Source organism: Euprymna scolopes, chromosome 10 (genome assembly GCF_053919585.1).
Source record: "Euprymna scolopes isolate OS-2025 chromosome 10, ASM5391958v1, whole genome shotgun sequence".
Lineage (NCBI taxonomy): Eukaryota > Metazoa > Mollusca > Cephalopoda > Sepiida > Sepiolidae > Euprymna > Euprymna scolopes.
The window spans coordinates 30213769-30236180 of record NC_136491.1 but is presented as its reverse complement, the minus strand read 5'-3'; positions in this window follow the sequence as shown (position 1 = coordinate 30236180).

Here is a 22412-nt window from a genome sequence, read left to right as displayed (position 1 = left end):
GTCTATCATCTCTTCAGAGGAGAAAATATTAGCAAATAGTTATAATGGTTTACACCTTATTTGCTAAAGTCAATAAGATATGGAAAATCACAATTAAAAATTGAATGAGTAATTAAAAGTCATAGAGTAAGAGAAGTTAAAGAAAACGATATAAAAGTTAACATCCAAATTGCATGGTAAAATCCAAAGTGAATGTCTTTGAAAACAGTGTGGCAAAATGATCCTAATTATATTTTGAGTAATCCACGTCACAATGTAATGATCCGAATTAGGCATTTTCCTGGAGCAATTTTCTTTGTTTATATAATGGGTCCGGTAAAAAAATTGCCATATATATTTTTTATAACTTAGTACTTACTACTACTACTATTACTATATATATATATATATATATATATATATATATATATATATATATATATATATAGCAAAAGTACCCGTCGTTGACTGGGTTCAAAAACAGCCTACAGAAAATGGACTCTGATTTATGAAAGTATGATAGGTTATGAAAAGGAAGGGTTGTAAAGAGATAGCTTCGAATTTGGAGGTATCAAAACCAAACAAAGTATGATGAAAGTAAAAATAAAATAGATAAACCCCATAATTTATTATACCATACCTGTTCACACTGAAACACTTATCACAATATTCTGTGGATCTATATTAAAAAAAACCTTGCTAAACTTTGTGATATATTTCCATTCTATGGTGGTCAGGTGCGAACGAACACCCCATAATTTTATTATACCATATTTCTTCAAACTGAAACATAATTATCAAAGTATACTTACGCAAATAGATATGAAAAGTGTTTATTAAAGTTTGTGCCTATTTCCATTCTATGGAGGCGAGGCGCGAACGCAGACCCCACAATTTTCTTATACCATCCCTATTTAAGTTAAAACATACTTATCAAAGTATTATTATGTACATCTATATCAGAAACACTTGTAAACGTTTTTTTTTTAATGTTTAAATTTTTTATTTCCATACTTTGTGGACCAGGTGCGTATGCAGACCCCACAATTTTAATGAATCATCATTATGCCAGATCAAACATACCCATTCCTGTGTCTTGATACATCTTCTATCATTATATGTGATCAGTTTTCTATAATAGTCAAACATATTGGAGCCTATTCGTGACCAGACACACACACAGACGTTCAGCTTTATATTATATATATATATATATATATATATATATATATATATATATATATATATATATATATATATATATATATATATATATATATATATATATATAGCAGTAAGTACTAAGTTATAAAAATATATATTGGGAATTATTAAGCTACACAGAATATTCTACATTTCATTTTCGTGAGAAATCATCAGGCTTATGCAAAGAGTTGTGGTTACCTCATGTTTTATATATATGCACAGTCTATTGAATTTTTAGTTAGCCAATCGGCTTCCTAGTTTCCACTGCGCTCATCCTAATTTAGTGGTGTTCAAAATTGTAAAAAAAAATGTAAGGAGGTGAGCGACATTTTTTATGAGTGATTTCCTTAGCAATCACGTCACTTCAGTGACTAGTGTTGCTACTAATTCACTGCTGTCGCGACAAGAGAAATAACAAGTGAAACAGACAAAATGAAAGAATGAAAGGGGGGTATTTTATTCAAGCATTACCTCGGATGCGTCTGTTGTTGTATTGCGGGCCGAGCAGAAGAGAGTTTCAAGATGACGTCCATGGGTTTTTATTGGCTTTGACACCATGCAATTCTCACAGAATCACGTGTGCTATTGCGCAATTATGCAAATATATAATTCCTGGCCGCTATAAAGGCAGGACGCTGGGAAACAGTCGGGCAGTGTCCTGCAGATTGTGTGTAGGTGGTTCTGGCGGTTGGATTGTTCTTTGTGACGAACCACGAATCTGCGAGAAGCGAGTTTTCTTCTGCCTTTTTTTTTTCTGTCTCCTTCTTCTTCTTTCTCTACGGTCATTACAGCCAAGAAATCCCTCTCCTCTAGAGGTGGGCAGTGCAGGGCAAAACTGACCATTTCCTTTGTTCCTGATTTTTGCTTACTACATTTTGCTACAGTAATGGTATTCTGAACTTGTTGAATAAACTTGTGTATTCTAATGCTGTCAGGGCGTTGCTGGTGTTTTTCAGGTTTAACGACAGGAGAGCTTTGATCTTCATTATTTTCTAACTCTTTGTGAACTTAAAAAACAAAGGATCGAATGATTTAAAAAAAAAGTATGTAATTTGCAAATCGTTGTGTTTTGCCATTATTGCAACATGTCTTTTCATTTCCTGTGTTGATTTATTATCTCCCTTGATTGATTGGCTGTAAAAAAAAAAAATGTACGAGTTAATATACACAGAAGAATTAGTAAAATAATTGATGTTCCCAGACCTGTACAGGATCCACTTATAATCTAATTAACCGATTATTATAAATTTTGAAACACAGCTGCTTGGAGCTCGTAATGTAGGCTATATTTACTTTAATTTAGTTTCCTGCAAAGGGAGTAAAATGGAAATGAAATTGGAACAATAAATATTAACTAATCTATAATTATCTTAGTCTGCCTGTCTGTTCATTCCACTTCTTTTCAGAAACTACTGGGCCGATCTAATTGAAATTATGTATGGACCTTTGCTATGATAAGGTACCGTGGGCTAAGTATTATGATATCTGTTCGATGTACAGTTGAGGATTTATAGGGTTGCTCACCACATTACCATATTTACTCTAGAAGTTTTCTCAGAAAACAACTGGCCCGATCTGGCTGAAATTTTCTGTAGACCTTTGTTATGATAAGGTGCAGCTAACTAGGTATTATGGTATCTTTTAAAGTTACAGTGATGGAATAATGCTGGTTAATATTTAATTTAAAAAATGATCACAAATTAAGTCATATTCAACTATTAATTTACTATAAAACACTGATTCTAAGTCAACAGGCTATAATTTTTAACGGGTTAAAAATGTAATTAATAAATATTTGCCAAATTTTATTTTCTTTGGAGAATTTTAAAGGGATTTTAGGATGCATAATATGGCCGCAACTCTCCATTTGGAAATTGAAATGTATTAGATTTGCATTAAATTTGGTCCATAGCCATTGAAAAAAATGGAAACAGCACTAACCCTATGTGGGTTTAACTGCCTTCCTTCAAAGGAGGAAGTTCCATGGGAATATGAAATTCACAAGCTCAGTCGCATGCATATCCCCCGTTAGGAGAGATGACGTTAGGTTTTTGCAACTGTTGAAAGGAGGTGTCCATCCTGGAATTCTCAAATTGGTCACCCATCTGATACTGATCAGACTCAACGTTGCTTAACTTCAGTGATCTAACAAGAACTGGTGTGTCAACATGATTATGCCGCGTGTCGTTAGAAACTGCTTAAACAGGATTCCCTGAATTTCAATTTTTTCTCAAGAACCCTTGAGCCTTAAATTTTAGACATTTTTCCAGAATCAAAATAATAGACTCTAACTTGATTTTTATTTTTGCAACAGATATAAAACGTGTTGCGAAACTGTTCTGTTTTCAGACAGGTATTCTTCTAGTTACTTGCTTAATACTTATTAGCGGGGGTGGGGGGCTTTGCCCATTAGTAAAATACGCTTAAATATGATATTTTAATTTTTCCAGATTTTGTATATATTATTATTAAGTCATGTTTTCAAAAGTAAAAAGAAAAAAAGTATTTGGGTGCCATCAGCTAGAATCGAAACCAAAACATTCAAAGCTGGTGACGTTACCACTGTACGAACGTTACATGCATATGAACTGATTAAAAATTAAAAAAAATTAAAATAAACAAAGATGAATGTACAAAATGTATAATGTATTTTTTTTTTTTCAATTTTAATCCATTTTTACACCTAAAAAATATTTTAATCGGCTAAAGACTTTTAGTTTCGGAGGAGATAGAGTTTGAAAATATGGAGACAGACAGATAGACATATAGCCTTCTATATATTAGAATATTAAATGTTTTCTTATTTCAAACAAGCACATTCAGCAAAATATATATACTAGTAAAACTGAATGTTAATGTTGCTTTACCATCTTGCTTGTCACCGTGCACTCTTCATCTGGGAATTTTTTTTTTATTGCATTTTCACCCCAGAGTGCCACTTTGATGTAGTGGGCTTCTATCTGGGACATAATTTGCAGAGTTACTATGTAGGGAGTTGAGCAGCAAGATGTCTGTTTACATTACACTTGAACTTTTGTATATCAGTACAGTCGGGGAAACAGGAATCTGGAAATGGATTCCAAAGTCTAGCAGTCCTTCCTAGGGAAGAAACTATTAGAGTAGAAGGATTTCTACTGTGTAAGGGTGGGCTTTTTTGCTGCTTGTTGGGTCTGTCAGGGGTATTTACATTGAGCGGGTGCAAGTAATATTTTTTACTTAACTCTAACTATTTATTTACTTAATTCTATTATTTTTACTTAACTATAACTATTTTTTACTTAACTATTATTTTTCTTAACTCTAACTATTTTTTTACTTAACTATTATTTTTACTTAACTCTAACTATTTTTACTTAACTATTATTTTTCTTAACTCTAACTATTTTTTTTACTTAGCTCTAACTTTTTATTTACTTAACTGTATAACTTTTCTTAACTCTAGCTATATTTTTTTACTTAACTCTGACTATTTTTTACTTAAATCTATTATTACTTAACTCTAACTATTTATTTACTTAACTATTATTTTTCTTAACTCTAACTATATTTTTTTACTTAACTCTTTTTTTTTTACTTAACTCTCACTGATACAGTAGAACCCCGAGATACGACATTAAATATTAACAACAAAATACAGTACAGTATATAATACACAGGTTATCTTTCAGATGCAAGGTTCATTGTTTACTTGCGGTTTTAACGATGTAAGATTCCGTTGTACGGAAGACCAAATCGGCCAAAATGTCTATGATGTTTTTATTGGCGCTTTTCTTCGCATTTTTAATAACATTTTTTTGCACCATTTACAAGTTCTTTTTACAAATAATTTTTTTAATACTGTAATAGTAAAATAAAGATACATTTATTAATTATACGGAAAAAGTATCTCGTAATGTTTTCACACGAGATTTGTTTCCTATTGATTTCTCTTTTTTTTTAAATATTAAAATCGATTTACTATTTAAAGTGATTTTAACGCCTTTAACATGACGGAGTTTACAATGAAAACCAAATTACAGTTAAAATTAAAATAATCTTTATTAGAAATTTGTAACAAAATAACAAAATTATAAAACTATTAGATTAAAATTGAGAACTTTTAATTAAACAACGTGAACATTTTATAATGAGTGTTTTCATGAAATGTATTTTTAATAATAAAAAAATAATAATCTTTATTAGAAATTTGTAACTGAAGTTAGAAATCAACAGGAAAAAAATCTCGTGTGAAAACATTACGAGATACTTTTTTCGTATAATTAATAAATGTAACTTTATTTTACTATTACAGTATTAAAAAAAATATTTGTAAAAAAAAAACTTGTAAATGGTGCAAAAAAATGTTATTAAAAAATACGAAGAAAAGCGCCAATAAAAACATCGTAGACGTATATTATCATTTAAACAGTATATCAATTTAAATATTTAAATTCAGTAAATAAATTTAAATATTTAAATTATGGCCGATTTGGTCTTCCGTACAACGGAATCTTACATCGTTACAACCGCAAGTAAACAAGGAACCTTGCATCTGAAAGATAACCAATACACATGTATATAAATTAAATAACATTATAAATAACACCATAAGGTGGGGCAAATACCGTAACCAGGGATCGGAAAAAACGCCATATTCCACATCGTAACCTGAAAAAAAAAAAAAAAAAAAACGTATCCTAGGGCTAGTGTATCCCGAGGTTCTATTGTATTTCAGTGTGATTATATCGTAATCTTTTTTACAAAGAAAATAGTACAAAAAACAAAAACAAGTGTGTTAAATATTCACGCGAAATTGCTGATAAAATGAACAGGAAAAGATAACTCTTGCAAATACGCAGGAAATGGATTTTAATCAGATTATTTGTACGCTAGAAAACAAAAAAGATAAAAAAAATGGTTTTAGATAAAAAACTAAAAACAACAAAAAAAAAAAAACAAAAACAACGCAACAATAAAATAGCAGAGAGATAAAAAAAAAAAAAAAGAAAGGAAGAAAGCTGCAATCCAAGAATGTTGGTTTTTATAAAATGACTGCAAAATAACAGCATAAAGAGGTATATTTGCATAAGTAAAACTAATTTCAATTTATTTATTTCAAAGTGCCGTTAGTAAACAAGTTGTGCAGCTGCAGCTGTTGTAAGTATTACATATATCAGATAACAAACATTTCGTTCAGAATGCAAAAGAGTTTTTTTTTTTAATGCCACTAACATAAAGACTACTTCTTCGATTAACTTATCTTTTTTTTTTTTTTTATATTAATGGGCAACTATTTATCAAGACAAGTTGGCCACATGAGGATAAGATCGAAAGTTATCATCAGTAGCCATTTGTTTACATTAGACTTGAAGACAAATAAATTGCATAGTTTTTTTGTTTAATTATTTGAACTATTATCTTCATCTTCTAGTTGTTCTTTCCACGACGTTTCGGCCAATTATTCCTCTGGCCTTCATTAGGTTAACCACGATGGTTTGATAGGAATGTTGAATCCTCCAACTACATCCACGGTAATTGCTGCCTTCAATAACTGTTGTCATCTAACCACGGTTTGGTCAACTAATCCTCTGACCGGCTTTGGGTGGGATCGTCTAGATGTTATACAGTAATAATAACGATGCATCTTTGCCTGTTGCTCTTGTGCCACATGTGTAACACGTCTATTCTTGTCTTTGAGCCATGTTGTTCTTTTTTTTTATAATCTTTTTCTTTCCTTCTTCATCACCGTGACGTCACCTCGTACACGGCTTGACCATTTGCATTTGCGTACTTTGTCTGTTGTACTTGGTGACCATCTTATTTTACAGCTGCTGCTTCCATATGCGCGTCTGCACTCTGTTACAATAGAATGTTTTTTGGAAAGAAACTTTGTTCATAGAAGTTACATTTAGTTTTTGGTAAAGATAGAAAGATAGGAAAGTTCTTAGCTGTGATTGCAAGTAAGTGTGTTATTGCTGTGAATGTCTTACCAGGGATGAACTAATGATACAGTAGAGAGAGGCTAGCAATGATAGTGTAAGAACGAGATGAGATAATCTCCCACTAGATTACATAGTCGATTCTGTACACTGTTGAGACAGACAAGAGTGCTTTTCAGATTGAATGTATACTGCCTCTTGGAATTGACAAAAAGGGGGATAAAAGTTGAAAGATTGTGAGTACGAAAAGAAGTCCAGAATAAAGACGTTTCTTGCCTGAGCGCCATTTCTGGTTCTGTCGAATCGCAGCCCCTCAGTAAGTTAATCTCTAAGCTAGTCCAGTAAATAAATGAATTTAGAAGAAATATATTGTCAAATACTTTAATAATTAGGGCTAGGACAACAGCATATTCTTTTCATTGTTTTGACTCTCGAGTGTATATCCGACACAGTTAGACACAGTTAATCAACCAAGAACCACATCAACTCTATATAAAAGACATAAGACGTCAATGGATATATACTCGAGAGTCCAAACAATGAAAATAATATGCTGTTGTCCTAGCCCTAGTAATAATACATGCATGTGCCAACATATTCTTGTTGGATATCTCTATCCTTATTTATATGAACTTGAGCATGTGCATCTATCTATCTATCTATCTATCTATCTATCTATATATATATATATATATATATATATATATATATATATATATATATATATATATATATATTCGTATGTACAGGATCTCCTAACCTTATTAACCAATCATTAATAATTTTTAACACACGTTCTAAACGTAAAGGTGAGCAATATGTCTAGTTTAATTTTTTATGCAAAACAGATAAAGAGTGAGTGGAAACCATTTGTAACAAGTCAGATACCCCCGATTCTTGTGATATTTTTAGAATAGATCTTAGACCTCAATTAATCACTATTCCCAAATTTCAACTTCTTTGGGGAATTTTAAAGCGGTTTTAAGGGACATTTTATGAACATAACCCCCCCCCCCCATATTTGAAAATTTAAATCGTTCAGATTTGGATTGAATTTGATCCATAGTGATTAGACACCAGTTTAGCAAAATTCCCTGAATTTCAAGTACATTTTAAGTCCTCTGAAGCTTAAGTCTTAAATTTTAGACATTTTCTAGAATCCAAATAACGTCATGGATTTTTATCAAAATTGGAATAAGGATTCTAGACATGGGTTTTAGTGTTATTATATCTTCATTTTAATAGTCATTATCCATTCTGACTATTCAATTTCTACAGCTGCATACCTAGAAAACGGAACTATTACACCTAAAATAGTGTGTATGAGACAAGAAGGAGAAAGAAGCAACCTTAGTAGAAGTCAGTGTCCCCAATGATGCTTGGTTAAACAGAGCTGAGCAGATAAAAAAAGACAACAATAAAAGATAAGGTTTTATGTACGACATGAAAAGAACTGGGAACTTAGAAAGATCTCAGTCATTCCAGTAATTATAAGAGTAACCGAACTCATGAACAGAATTTCAAAAACTACCTGACTAATATACCTGGTGAACCAAGTGCAAGAGAGATAAAAACAATTACACTTAAAGAGACGGTTAGAATCTTAAAAAAGCCCTTCATTTGAAATGTGTGAGATAGTGAATGAATGTTTAGCATCCATTAGAATGCTCCATTCCCAGCAAGAATAAAATGATAAGACAACTGGTAAAAAAAAGTGTTCAAATATTTTGTTTGAGGAATTAATTCTAGTTATTTACATCTGAAAAAATAATTTGAAAATATAGGTATAATGTTAATCAAGATTTTCTTGTTATGATACTTATAATTAACTAGCCTGGGTGTCCAGCGTTGCCCGGGTGTTTGTAGGTGTGTGTTGAGCAAAAAAAAAAAAAAAAAAGTTGTAGTAGTCAGGCAGGCTCGAACCTGTGACACGAAACCGGAAAAGAAAATGGAGGTGTGTGTAACGTTGTTGGTTGAGCACAAAAAAAAGAAGGAAAATTGCGAGTGCAAAAAAAAAAAAAGTGGTAGTAGGCAGGCAGGCTTGAACCCGTATCACAAAGGAGGAAAAGAATGTGAAAAAAAACAAAAACAAAAACGTAACACGTTAGCTGTTTCGCCCATTGCCAATCTGGAAGTGACAAGTGGTTTAAAGTAAAGTAAGACAATCGAAAAGAGGCGATTACTTCTAAAATTATTGGCGATAAAAGCGACCCCTCCCTGTAGAAAAGTGCCCTGCTGAGGGTGAAGGAATCAATTTTTTTTAAGTTAATTTTTCGATATTTGTCGTCCGAGGGTCGTGCTTCAAAATGATACTGATCTCGTGAAAATTCGTCACCTCTGTCGAAAGTTTTAGACATACATACATTCATACATGATGGCAGTAAATTCGATTTCGAACATTGCCATTGCTTGATACAGCACAAAAAAAAAGAAGATATACAGAAACACGAAAACATTCAGTGATGGGCCGCACGAATGTGGCTTTTAAGCCCTGCCAAACTCTGGCATTCCTTGGCACACATTGTGCAAACATGTGCGCCACTAGCAGCACGTTCTTGATGTTCTCTTCTATGTATAATCAAATGCCGCTTCAAACCACCTGCTGTTTTGTATGCCCGCCCGCAGTTGACACAGGTTAGCTCTGGCAACAAAAGACTGCTTTGTGGCCCACTGTGCCGATGAGTAGTCTGGTGGCTCATCAGCCCAGCTCTGTTCAGACATAATCTTCTGCACACCTCACACTCTAGACCAATTTGGTGCCCCCACCCATCCACGGCTCCTTTCACCCTCCCTTTCCGGATATTGCACTTCAACCGCTCATACTGGGTTCGATCTGCCTCAAACTTGCCCATACCTCCCCACAAGATCCTTCTCCACTCTCCACGATCCAAAGCAAGACTCTCCCAGGTTCTTTCATCTATCTCACATTTTTTTTAAGGTGGACCTCAAACAATGTTTGAATTTCATTTTAGGCTTTTGAGCCAGACGTCTTCTCTCGACGAACTCGCCATAAAGGAATTGTTTGGGAAGTCGATTGTCTAACGTCCTCACCATATGTCCACTACATCTCAGTCTATGATTGATAATGTGAGCCCCAATGCTTAGACATTGGGTCCGTTCAAGCACCTCCACATCACTGACATACATTTGCCAACCCACATCTAAGATTCGCCGTAGGCACATCTGGTGAAACCGCTCGAGACGTCTCAAATGCTTCCTGTATGTAGTCCAAGTTTCATAGGCATAGAGAAGAGCTGAGAGGACGCATGCAGCATAAACCTTAATCTTACATACATACATACATACATACATACATACATACATACATACATTTAAACATATATTATAGATAATCTAAATGAACGTATTCGGTTATAAACGATCGCTGTGTTGGATTTCAACCTTGATATATTTGACACAGTATCAAATTCAAGGTAATTACTTTTCCAACTGTAAATCTTGAGCCAAAGTTTTGATTAAATTTTATTTTTCTCATGGGAAATTGCATCACAAACATGGTGGAATCAGTTATGGTGTCTGCTTGTATCTTATTTCTGAGTCATGCTCATTTAGACAAAGGTATTTTTTAAATACTTACCTTACATCATTGGCAGCGAGTGCATTATTGGCCAAACAGATACCATCATAGACTATGGAATTTCCTATGTTGAGTTCAAATCATGTATGAACTCAATGATAAGAAATATTTGAATTTTGACAAAGAGTTTTCATTAATTTGGGGAGGATTTATGGGAATCTGAGTCGGAAACCGAAAAACTCAAAAGTTTCGATATATGTTTAAATTGGTATCAAAAATATTTGTGTCTAATTTCCGATTTCACTATTAATTAAATATTTGTTAAATTGTACATGGTTTGAATCACTATTAATTAAAATTATGTCCAGTGGTATGCCACAATTTTTGAGCCACTATTAATTGGACATGATATATAAAGTTGTACATGTTTTGAACCACTATTAATTGGACATGATATATAAAGTTGAACATGGTTTGAACCATTATTAATTAAACATTTGTCAAATGATACATGGTTTGTACCATTATTAATTGACCATGAGATGTAAAGTTGCACAGGATTTGAACCATCACAAGTTAAAACTGTTAATCCTGAAATGTGACACGATTGCAACCACTACAAATTAATTAACTCCCAAAAAGAGTTGATAAGCAAATGCACGCTTAGAAACTTTATTGCTTATTTATGATACTAGTTTTGTATTACTGCGCAATGAGGAACACATTTTCTTATTAGTGATCTCTACAGGGAGGTCAGTCTTTTTTCATTGTTCATCCGGATTTGGTTGTTTGAATCGTAGTAGTAAAACAGCAACATCTTCTTTTCAGTAATAGTGTATGGCATGGCTTTTAAGACTCTTATTTTGTTATATCTTGTGGCCAAATATTATGGAGACAGGGGGCCAGGTGTTCTGGTATCAAGGCCTTATAGCTGACCACGGTTGACCTCTGTCATAGTTGAAGTGTAATTTCCAGAGACTAGAAGGTTTACAGCATTGTTTGCCTCTTCTCGCCTGCCTTATGTATAAACAGATTGAGGGGCCCTTTTTATACTGACTGTCGACCTGCCAGTATGTGTTTTAACTTTTCTTCCTAGTTTTATATATGGTTCCTCATTGTCAGTGGATTTTTACTTATTATTCTAAGCTTCCCTTAATTAATAAAGGGTGTGTGTCCATTCACAATTTGGAGGACGTGCTAGATGGCTTGAGGATACAGCATACTAATCTTTTTGAATAATTGGCCAGTGTTTACTTCTAATGAAACGTATCTTTGTATCAGAGTATTTGACAAACCGCTATACAGAGAAACTGAAGACGTCCGAGGATGGTGTCTAATAGGCATTCAAGTTCGCTCAAGTGATCTGTTGTATGAACTACTAAGCATTATAAATGATCATTCAAGTGATATATTATTTGAACCACTATGAATCGAACCAGGACGAATCTAATATGATCTATTGAGTCCGTCAAACGAAATATGACGGGAACTATCAGAAATTAAAAATGTTACTTGAATATTGAACCATCGTGGATCAAATATGATCTAACCCAAGAACTGTCATTCTTTTTTAACGTGATCATACCAACGATATCTTCTGCCTTGCACACATATCCATATTACTGTCTAAATTTAATCTTCCTCTGAGATCATCAGATCTAATCCTGTCTAAGAATCACATTAAACAGCCATTGTATCATTCTTATCCACTGAAAACGGATTCACATGCGAACGGTCGATATTTTTTTTTTTTACTCCATCTTGAGAACAAGCACTGACTATACATTCTGCATGACGGCATATGATTGATTATTCGTATTCCTCTAACATGAGGGCTCTCCTAATAATGACGATTCGCCCATTATCAATTTGCTTACCGCAAAGAGACTAATCCATTGCTAACGATTAGCTAATTTGATTAGACAATTTGCAATGGTTTGGGATAACATCAAAATCTAATTAACTCGTAATGAACGACATTGTTATTATTAACAATGACATAAGCTGTCTTTTGAAGTCAAGTTTCAATCAGCCAGGAACCAGCAGACGGCATGGCGTTTAAGCACTTCTTATTCTTATCATCTCGCGTTCATGCGACGGAGATATGAACAAGACTCCCATGTGTCAGTCATTTTTAACGTGATGCACTTAACTAAATGATCAGATCATTAGATGGTTTTTATTAACTACCGGTGTTGCCCAGGAATGTATGCGGTCTCATTTATACTCTGCTTTAAACTCTGAAATATTTTATACAAAAAATCTCACCTGTCTGTTTAAATGTATGTATGTATGTATGTATGTATGTATGTATGTATGTATGTATGTATGTATGTATGTATGTATGAAACTTTCGACAGAGGCGACGGATTTTCACGAGATCGGTATCGATTTTAAGACCGACACTTCGGATGACAAATATCGAAAAATTGGCTAAAAACATTGATTCTTTCACCCTCAACTGGGCACTTTTTTACAAGGAGGGGTCGCTTTTTTCGCCGATTTTTTCGAAAGCCATCCCCCTCTTTTCAATTGGTTAGCCCTAACTTAAACATTCACCACTTCTGGTTTGGCGATGGATGCAACGGCAAAGACGTCACGTTTTTTTTTCTTTCACGTTATTTTCTTTCATTCGTAGTACGGTTTCGAGCCTGCCTGCCTACTACCACATTTTTTGTTTTTGCTCAACACACACCTCCAAACACCCAGGCAACGCCGGGCACCCATGCTAGTATTTTATAAAAGATACTCTCTCTAAAAAAACAGAAAAGTTAAAAGTTGACGTAAAAAGCAAACAATCAATTTCGTACTTACTCAAGAGGGTGGAATCCATAAGATTTTTCTTATCTATATAGCTATGAAAGTGAGAATGTGTGTGTGTGTATGTGTGTGTGTTTGTGCGCCTGAGGATACTCCTCAGCTTATATACTCAATGAATTTTTAATATACAGACTTGAAATTTGGTATATAAGATATTTAAACATGTGGAAATTTTTTAATAGGTTTTCATCCAGAAAAAGGGGCTGCTAATGGGTCAAAATTGAAAAATTGGTGCGAGGATGTCGTCGGATTTTTATCTGTTTTCAACTGTTTCATGGCTGCGTATGCACAGTGGAAGAACATGACAGCTTCTTTATGTTAAGAATAAGATTGTTTGAAAATACTTTGTAAATGTCGCGCCAAGCTGCTGTAATGGTTCTCGTGATATATATATATATATATATATATATATATATATATATATATATATATATATATATATATATATATATATAAAATAGCGTTGAATTTTAAACATTTTAAATTTAAATGTTCATTACGTCAGATATATATATATATATATATATATATATATATATATATATATATATATATCTGACGTAATGAACATTTAAATTTAAAATGTTTAAAATTCAACGCTATTTCACACGGTTAATGGTAGCCGAATGGATACGGCCCCCGCTAATCGAGCCAGAGATGTCTCATGTCGCGGGGTTCGAATCGTTCGACTGGTAGTAATCGTGACACCCTGCACTGAAGAATCCCGAAAGGATGAAACACTAGTGTCTGTAGGTATTTAATTATTATAGTAAAAAAATAATTATATATATATATATATATATATATATATAGTAAAAAATAATTATGTCAGACTCTTTCAGAAACTTGTTTCTTATCGTTGAGTACTTTCAGTTGAATTAATGATGAGATGGCTCGTGTTGCCGGGTTCGAATCGGTCGACTAGTGTTAATCGTGACTGCACTGAAGATTCCCGAAAGGATGAAACACTCGTGTCCATAGGTAATTAATTATTATAGTAAAAAATAATTATAACAGCCCGTTTAAGAAACTGGTTTCTTATTGTTGAGCACTTTCGATCAATTTAGCTCTTATGCATAGATCATCGTATAACGATTAGATCACTGTTAGTGACGTAAAGAACATTTAAAATTAAAATGTTTAAATTCAACGTTATTTCTCGCGGTTAATGGTAGCTGATTGGATACGGTCTTTGCTAATCGAGCCAGAGATGGCTCGTGTTGCCAGGTTCGAATCTGTCGACGGTTGTTAATCGTGAAACCCTGCACTGAAGATTCCTGAAAGGATGAAACACTAGTGTCTGCAGGTATTTAATTATTATAGTAAAAAATAATTTTATATACATATATAAAATTATTTTTACTATAATAATAAGAGAGGAAGAGAAAGAGCAATAAATAATGATATATCTAAATAAATGTGTTCATAAAGATGCATGAATTATTAAACATGAAAAATATATATAAAAATATTCTTCGAGATGAGAGAATTGCAGAATCTTATTTGTATTTTCTTTTTGAAAATATGATTGATTGTAACTTATAAATTCTGGCGCTGTCATTGTTATATAATTTATATAAATGGTTCTCCGTTTTGGCTAAGTAAATTTCAATAAATATATATATATATATATATATATATATATATATGTGTATGTATGTACATATATATACATATATATATGTATGTATGTACATATATATACATATATATATGTATGTATGTACATATATATACATATATATATATATGTATGTACATATATATATATGTATGTATGTACATATATATACATATATATATATGTATGTACATATATATACATATATATGTATCTATGTACATATATATACATATATATATATGTATGTACATATATATACATATATATATATATGTATGTACATATATATATGTATGTATGTACATATATATACATATATATATATGTATGTACATATATATATACATATATATATATATATGCATATATATATATGTATGTACATATATATACATATATATGTATGTACATATATATATATACACATATATATATATGTTTATGTACATATATATATACATATATATATGTATATATATTTATGTATGTACATATATATATACATATATATATACATATATATGTATGTACATATATATATATACATATATATGTATGTACATATGTATACACATATATATATACATATATATGTATGTACATATATATACATATATATACATATATATACATATATATTTAAGTACATATATATATACATATATATATATATATATATATACATATGTATGTATATATATATATGTATGTACATATATATATATATACATGTATATATGTACATATATATATATATACATACATATATATATATGTATGTACATATGTATACATATATATATATATATATGTACACACACACACACACACACATATATATATATATATATGTATATATATATATATATATATATATATACATACACGGGTATGTCTGAAAAGTTGCGGGACTGTTTTATCGTTTGCGTATATATATGCATATATATATATGCACACCAGCTATGTCTGAAAAGTTGTGGGACTGTTTTCATCAACAATTTATTTTTCTCACATTTGGATATTTTAGATGAGGATTGGATTATTCGGACTACTTTTGGATTATTCGTTTTGGTCGATGTAAGCTCTGATCTTCTTCAGGTGTTTCTCCTCAAACTCTGAAATCTTTCTGTTGAATTCTATATGTATAAATCACACATACTGTCCACATACATTAAACTCAATATGACATGCTATATACCTACTTGCATTATACATTACAAACTACACTCCTCCTTTATCACAGAGATCAATATAGTTCCCCAAACAGCCTCAATAATTTATTTTGCTCCTAATGTAACTATCGCTAGATATCGCATCCCTACCTTCTTCTTCTCTACTCTTCTGATGAGAAGCATTAGGCTTCGAAATACAATGGTATAAGAGTTCCCATTTATCCAACACCCCTAATTGATGTATATCCTTATTAAATAAATGAATAAATCTATATATATTACTATATAGTCTTTATACCTTCATTTTCTCTCTTTATTGATCTCTCTCTCTCTCTCTCTCTCTCTTTATATATATATACTAGCAAAAGTACCTGTCGTTGACTGGGTTCAAAAACAGCCTACAGAAAATGGACTCCGATTTATGAAAGTATGATAAGTTATGGAAAAGAAGGGTTGTAAATTTGGGTTGAATTTGAGGGTATCAAAACCAAAGCAAAATATGATGAAAGTAAAAATAAAATAGATAAACCCCATAATTTATTATACCATCACACTGAAACACTTATCACAATATTCTGTGGATCTATATTAAAAAAACCTTGTTAAATTTTGTGAGATATTTCCATTCTATGAAGGTCAGGTGCGAACGAACATCCCATAATTTTATTATACCATATTTCTTCAAACTGAAACATAGTTATCAAAGTATACTTACGCAGATAGATATGAAAAGTCTTTATTAAAGTTTGTGCCTATTTCCATTCTATGGAGACCCGGCGCAAACGCAGACCCCACAATTTTATCATACCATCCCTATTTAAGTTAAAACATACTTATCAATGTATTCTTATGTAAATCTATATCAAAAACACTTGTAAACGTTTTTGTTTAATTTTTTAATTTTTTTATTTCCATACTTTGTGAACCAGGCACGAACGCAGACCCCACAATTTTAATGAACCACCGTTCTGCCAGATCAAACATAACCATTCATGTGTCTTGATACATCTTCTATCATTATATGTAATCAGCTTTTTAAAATAGTCAACCATATAGGAGCCTATTCGTGACCAGACGCGCGCGCGCACACACACACACACACACACACACACACACACACAGCTTTCTATTATATATATATATATATATATATATATATATATATATATATATATGAATTATCGGTCAATTTAGCTCTCATGCATAGATCATCATATAATGATTAGATCACTCTGACTGACGTCAAAAACATTTAAATATAAAATGTTAAATTCCAACGTTATTTAACGCGGTTAACGGTAGCTGAATGGATACGGTCTTTGCTAATCAAGCCAGAGATGGCTTGTGTTGCCGGGTTTGAATCTGTCGGTAGCCCTATTGATATGGTCCTTTTTAATGAAGCCAGAGATGGCTTCTGTCGCCGGCTTCGATTCTATCGACTGGTGTTAATCGTGACACCATACACTGAAGATTTCCGAAAGGATGAAACACTAGTGTCTGTAGGTATTTAATTATTATAGTAAAAATATATTAAAATTTGATATATATATATATATATATATATATATATATATATATATATATAAATCCCCGAAACAGTGTTTCATGGTAAACAACTGATGATCCCTTGAAAAATAAATTATTGGTATTATAGTAAATTTGAGAGCGAGTTGATGCAGTGATTGCAGGTGATTAAATGACTTACTGACTAGATGGTTTTCTAATGAATGATAAAAAATATTTTTTTGTATAGTTTTAAAGGTTAAAAATTTCCAAGACATATATATATATATATATATATATATATATATATATATATATATATACTATACTTTGGGGTAATTGTGCCAAACCTGGGGGTAATTGCGCAAATTAAAAAAAAAAAGAAAAGTGCTCTTTATATGAGTGGTTGCCAAAAGAGCACTTTTAGTTAGTTGGCGCAATTACACCGGACTTGGCTCAATTACCCCAAAGTACGGTATATATTTCAGGTTAAAATTTTCTAGAGGTAAACTAACCAATAAGGTTTTAACGAGGTTAATGAAAGAGTGCTCAATGCCGAAGTAAGACAAGCTATACTTGTTTATTTGTTTTACATAAGCATAAGGCGATATTGCTTATACAAAAGTTTAGTCCGTAACCATTAGATTACGGTCTAAACTTTTGTATAAGTAATATCGCCTAAAGAGGTTTCTAGTTACTTGAAACTGACTGACCGAAATATGCTCATAATTGTGTAGGGACATATTAATGCTTATGTAAAACAAATAAAAAGCATTTATTCATATATATAACTATTTACTATAATAATTATTAAATACCTACAGACATTAGTGTTTCAGCCTTTCAGGAATCTTCAGTGCAGGGTGTCACGATTAATAAAATCGAACCCGGCGACAGAAGCCATTTCTGGCTTCAGTAAAAAGGACCATATCCATACGGCTACTGTTAACCGCGAGAAATTTTAAAACTTTTACTTTATTTAATGTTTGTAACGTCAGTCAGAGTGATCTAATCATTATATGACGATCTCCACATAAGAGCTAAACTGACCGAATTTTTAATTCAACTGAAAGTGTTCAACGATAAGAAACGAGTTTCTTAAAGGGTCTGACATAATTGTTTACTATAATAATAATTATATATATATATATATATATATATATATATATATTTTTTTTGTTGGTAACATATATATATATATATATATATATATATATATATATATATATATATATATATATATATATATATAGGCGAAATAAGACACTGATAGAATTCAGATGAAAAATCCTGATAGATATTACTTGAAGTAATACTTTCAAGGTGATCCTAGCCAAAAAGGAAAAGCTCAATATTTGAGAATAGAGCAATATATAAGTTTCGTGGTTAAATTTTAAATTCTGAAAAAATAACATATAAAGACATATATTCGATTTAAGAATTTATTCTTTGACAAGAGGAATATATAGAAAGGGTTATTTTGATTTCCTTAATCCATGGATTTTCAACGATGGCTCATATCATCAGAGGAAATGAAATGCAGTTAGCAAAATGTTCAGCTGCGAATGGACGTTATTTTGCTTTTCAGCACAATTATTGAAAATAGTTTTTTGAGTGGTTGTGGATAATTATAAGGAAAAAATTATACGAAAAAAGAAGTTGATATAACCTGGGTAATCCATTATCGGAAGGAGTCCAATGTCGTTCGGGGTTATAAATACAGGTGGGCAGAAAATAGGCCCAGGGGAGAAAGTAATATTCCCATACAGCGAAAGCGTATTGCTCCTTATTGCTTTTTCAAAAAGTATACGGGGTAGCCTTATTCATTGTTGCGTTGAGTGTGTGTTGGTTGATGTAGTCCAAATGCTTTCTCGGTGTTGACAAAGTGTATCCGAAATTGGGTGGATATACCATTCCATTATAAATGTCCCCGTGAGTAATAGAATTTGAGCATTGAGTTAAGTGTGCAATGGACCTCGAAATCAATAGTGTAGGTAGCAAAATGGCAAAAATAGCAAAATAATCCTGGAGAAGATATTCAGAATGGTGCGTTGGACGGCTTGCTTCTGGTGTGAGTCCCGGTAGAAAGATAGTTCGCTTTCTTGTTGATAGTGGGTGAGAGAAGCCTTTTAGATGAGGGAAAGGGGAGAGTGGAGTGAAGTAGAGGAGGTAAAGAGAGAGAGGGGGGAGGGTTAAAGTTTGTGCGAGCATGCAGGTTATTAATGGAATTTTTTCGGCGGGGGGGGAATTGTATTTTAGTATTCTTTAAAAGGGTTGACCTCTTCATTTAAAGTTCAAGTGGGAAATGGATATTATTGTGATTTTCAATGGGGGTGTGCGTGATAAGGGGTGGGTGTGCTGTTTTTGCTGTGCGGATGTGTGAGCAGATGAGGTGGAGATAGAGACGAGGCATGGTGTGAAAATATGGAATGTTTGGAGGGTTACTTATTTAAGTGAGTTTCAGGTTGGGTTCTTTTAATTTTGAGCGTATATTTAAAGTGACTTGATTAACTGAGATGAGTCACAACACAAAACGTACGTCTACAAGCTCACACATATATATATACATCCACATATATAAGGAAATGAATTTAATAGAGACAAAATCATGCACACATATATATATATATGCACACACATACACACACATATACACACATATACACATATGTGCACATATATATACAGATGTACAGCCATACATATATAGACATGTACAAACATATACCTGCTCAAACATGCACATGTATAAGTACACATATAGACATATTAACATAGCTACAGCGCATGCAACATGCAACATCTCATGCATGCATACATATACACTCATACAAGTGTGAATCCATGCTTATACATATAGGGGCAACATGCCAAAACTAGTTCAGGTATGGTGACTTAAGTGGTTTTGAGCTGGCTTTACTTGAATTTTTTCCTTGCATAACGAAATTTGTTGTTTAGGATATGTTATTATTGCAACTGCTTCTGAAGTGCAAAGGTTGCAGAATTGGATTTTTTCAATAAATCCCATTTTAACGAGTACGGAATATTCCTATATTAAAGGTCTTCAATCACAGTTGTTAGAGCGGCGCCTCTATTGCTATTTGGATTTTCATTATTAAAGGAGCTTATATGGTTGGAAATTCTCAGTTTAATTAGATTTGCCGTTGTTGCGTCGATATACGTGTGGGATTTTACATTTGCATTAGTGGTGTTTAAGCTGTAGGAGTTTCTACTATGAGTGTGGGATAGACTTGTAGAAGGGGACGGGATGATTAGGTTCGAATCGTTTTCAGGATGGGGTCCCTGAGTAACTTGGGTGTTATCATGTGTCTTATTTATGGGGTTGGCATAGTTGGAGTCAGTGGAGCTCTCTAATGCTGTTGGTTCAGTACTTAATGTGTTTTGAGAACGATTTTTAGGTGTTCTATCAGTTGCACTTGTTGTTGTGGTTGGGAGTTCAGTGACTGTACATGAATAGATTATGTCCTTGTGGATGCAATTGTTTCTTAAGGGGCAAGATTGTTTGTTTCGGCAATTACAATTTTGTGTGGGTGGAATCTTCAGGGGATGGACCTGGGCTTTTCTTATTTTAGAGTTGTTTGATGTTATTATCGTTTGTGCTATGTTAGGCACAGTGGAATAAGAGATTTTTATTGAATTTTTATTTAATATAGTGCTGTATCTATGGGGTTGTTGAAAAGATTGTTCAATTATTTTAAAAAATCCTTTGGTATATTAGTTTTTATGTTGGAGCTGTATGGTGGGTTGAACCATATGGATTTTTTTCGCCTTAATTTATTGCTATTCTTTTTCTTTTGTTTGCTACTTGATTTTGTCTTAGACTTTGTTTGCTCTGGATTATGATTATGCTTGTTCGAGGAGTTATGGATGGGGTTATTGCTTTTCTTTTGGGTCATGTTATGCGTAATTATTGATTTATTTTTGTTGTTTTCCAGTTTGTTACCTATGTATTCTATCTTATCCGTATATCCCGAATTGCGTAAGATATTATTGTAAAAGGTTGCTGCTTGGCTAAATGTTTTCTTGTCGGTTGATAGGCTTGATATTCTTTTTGAGACGGATGGTACTATAGAATTGATAATAAATCTGGGATGATTCGATTGTTTATGCACATAAAAAAGGTTCAAATTAGGCTAATGGTAAAGGGGGTAGGTTTCCGAATTTAGATTTAAGGAAATGTCAAAGAAGTTGGATGTCTTCTTATTAGGATCTACTTCAATAGAAAAGCCATAGTTTCTAAAGAACTCATGTAATTTCTTTATGGTGTTATTGTATTGTCTGGGCCTGTCTTTTGTGATGAAGAGAGCATCATCTCTATATAGGCCTCCCTGTAGGTTTTTGAATTCTAAGCTGAGCTCCCTTAACAAGCAGAGACCGACCAAATCAGTCGCCCCCCCCTAAAATGTCAAAATTAGATGGGCTATCTTTCCTAGTCCAGTACTTTCCATCAAAGTCAATCAAAGAACGCCTAGCCAGGAGGATAAGTTTCCTTTCTAGATCTGTTATATTGGAATTGTTCTTAGCGAAAATGAGGGCTTTATTAAGAAGTATATGGGATATAGATTGGTAATAATTACATATATCGAAAGTTATAAAGTTAAGTCTTTTTATCTTTGAGTTGAATGAACCAT